The 3,087-nt window shown below is 44.4% G+C and overlaps 1 pseudogene; it reads left to right on the forward strand.

Moving 5' to 3' along the window:
• Positions 1-659: 659 nt before the first annotated feature.
• On the forward strand, positions 660-2,753 carry LOC122489564 (annotated as a pseudogene).
• Positions 2,754-3,087: the final 334 nt, after the last annotated feature.

Genomic DNA, 3,087 nt, shown 5'->3' on the forward strand with positions numbered 1-3,087 from the left:
AATAGACTGAGCCACCCAGGGGCCCTAGGTTAAGGGGTTTTCATGAGGTAAGGTATGTCAAGTGTTCAGCCTGGTGCCTGGTACATAGTAGGTGTGCAACATTGGCTTCTTACCGTTACCACTGCTGTCAGGATCAGCCCCAACCAAGCTGTGAGCTCGTTGGCGGAAGGAACCACATCTTAATCACGGTCTGTCTCAGCATTTTGCACAGAGCTTGGGATACTGTAGGTGCTCCTGGCTTTAGGTCAAGTTCCCCAGAAGCAGGTCCTGAGATGGGGAATCCCAGCTCGTGATTTCCTAAAGCAGTGCTCCCAGGGGGATCAGGGGCCAGGGGGACACTGAAGAGAGACTGGGGGAGGCAGGGGAGGCCCACAAGGGTGCAGAGGCTGGGTTCATCCTGTCCTGCAGGGGACTCTGCTGTGCACGTTACACCTCAGCGCTCTCCCCATGCCACGCAAGGGAACTGAGCCCTCTCTCACCTGCACTCCATTTGTTGGCTAAGAGCTACTTTGGGGGGCGGGATGTAAACTTCCAGGCACTTCCACTATGCTCCAGGAGCTGAGTGCATTATGTAGAAAGAGAGCCTGCAGAAGGGAAAGCACACAGGGGGCAGGGAGGGTGCATGGAAATGGGAGAAGGGAGAGTAGCCCAAGACAGCCGACTTTGAGGATTGGGTGTGGGTGAGGAGAGGGTACACATAGCTGCTAAATTCATCACTCATGCACCCCCAGGGGAATTTAATGCAGTGTTCAAGGATGTCCGGCTACTACTTAATAATGACAATCTCCTCAGGGAAGGGGCAGCACATGCATTTGCCCGGTATAACATGGGTCAGTTCACGTCTGTGAAGATAGAAAGATATGAAGATCAGGTCTTAAGTACAGAACACGGTGACCTGGGCAATAGCAGATTTTTAGATCCAAAAAACAAAATTTCCTTTAAGTTGGATTATGGACGGAAAGAAGCAAATGACTCCCAGCCAGAGGACGTAGATGGAGGTCTGAAGTCTGGGAGAGAATCCTGTGACAGTGCTTTAAGGGCCTATGTGAAAGATCGTTATTCCAATGGCTTCCATACTGTTTACGCTAAAACTATAGGTGAGCAACAGATCATTACTGCATGTGTTGAAAGCCACCAGTTTTAGCCTAAAACCTTCTGGAATGGTCATTGGAGATCAGAGTGGAAGTTCACCATCATACGACCTACAGCCCAGGTTGTTGGAGTACTTAAGATTCAGGTTCACTGTTACGAAGGTGGCAATGTTCAGTTGGTTAGTCATAAAGATGTACAAGATTCAGTAACTGTTTCGAATGAAGTCCAAACTGCCAAGGAGTTTATTAAAATCATAGAGCATGCAGAAAATGAACATCAGACAGCAATTAATGAAAACTATCGAACAACGTCACACACCTCATTCAAGGCCTTGCGCCGGCAGCTTCCGGTTACTCGCATGGAAATCGACTGGAACAAGATACTCAGCTACAGGACTGGCAAAGAAATGCAGAATGCTTAAAGGCTGAATGTAGGATTCTTCAGTATGTGGAAAGAAAGGATTCGACATGCAGTCATATGCTAAATCAGTGATTTATAAACAAGAGTGATATTTTGCAGGTTTTCTAGCCTCATGGAATGCTGTTTAACCTTGATTCTTTTGTGTTCTCTGCCTTGTAATTTTCTGTTTTCACTACATTTAGTTGTAATTTTTTTTTTAATTCTGCTACATTTAATGATGGAGAAGGAGATCTATCCTAGAGTCATTTTACCTTTTAGAAATTTTTCCTAGCCGTGAAGCCCTGTCATTGATATAGACAGGTAATACACTCAGCACTTTTCTATCCCTATCCTTCAAAGCACTTCTGGTACTTCCGTGGTTTTTACTGATCCACCAACCGCTAACGATGCTATGTTACAAACGTGCTGAAGGGAAGACACATTCATCCTCTCCCTCTGACTGCTTTGATCATCATTTATAGCATCCCATAACTGTAGTGTTCAAAAGTTTGGATAGGGCTGTTCAGGTCCTTTTGTGGGGGCAAAGGAAGTTTTCTGGAAATGCCATCATAGCCAGCTTCTCTGGGGAAGTTGCTTTTAAATCCAAAGACTTGAACCACATTCCCTGCGCATGAACGTGTTTGCTTTTTTTCTCTTCCCTCATTGTCTCTTTCCAATCTAGCACCATTATGGTTATAGACATCTGCATTTTTAGAAGAGTTTTACTCATTTACTATTCTCTTTTTATTATTCAAGAACTGCTGACATACTAGGAATGCAGTAGAGTCGAAAACGTGAAAAAGTGCAGATGTTGAAGGAAGAATAGGTATCTTGTGCTTTAATACTTTGTGGCTGGATTGTACTATAAGCAGATGATTCAAACAACTAAGTAAATCACAAACAAAACCAAAAAATGAACTAAAGTGAGAATGCTATGTCCCAGGCAGTATCTTTCTATTGTAACCTGTTATTTGAAGGGATACTAGGGATTTGTTCTAAACAGGATGGAAAACTGCTTCCAAATTACTTGTCCTCAGTCCTGCCTGCCAAGAACATAAACATAACTGTGATACAGCAACCCTTCCCAGGTATATTGGCGGGTGTATGTGTGATCTCAGAATACACGGGGGACACAGATACGGTATGACAGCTGGTCATAGTGGATTCATTTCCATTGTTTACACTTCTATGACCAGGCCTTAAGGGAAGGTCAGTTTTTAAAAAACCAAGTAGTGTCTTCCTACCTATCCAAATACATGTCAGGAAAGAAGGGTGCTTGTTTTTGCTCAGTAATATAGTTAAGCAAGTTTGTTTCCAAGTGACCTGTTGACCTATATAAGCATTTTTGTTTACTTCAAATAAAATATATTTGTATTAAAAAGAAAACGAAAAAAGAAATGGAAAAGGGGCCTCAGCGGATCTGCTAGGCTCCAGAAACATCTTCTTGGTTGGCTAGAAATCAGTCCCAGCCCAGCCTCTGAAGGGTCACGGATCCCTGCTAGTCCAGGGAGGTAGAGGCAGAGAGGCACAGACCGCAGGGCAGAGGGCAACAGCTCTAACTTACCTGCAGAGTCCCAGCCTGTCAGAGCCAGGAGG

The sequence above is a fragment of the Prionailurus bengalensis genome, chromosome B2 (genome assembly GCF_016509475.1).
Source record: "Prionailurus bengalensis isolate Pbe53 chromosome B2, Fcat_Pben_1.1_paternal_pri, whole genome shotgun sequence".
Lineage (NCBI taxonomy): Eukaryota > Metazoa > Chordata > Mammalia > Carnivora > Felidae > Prionailurus > Prionailurus bengalensis.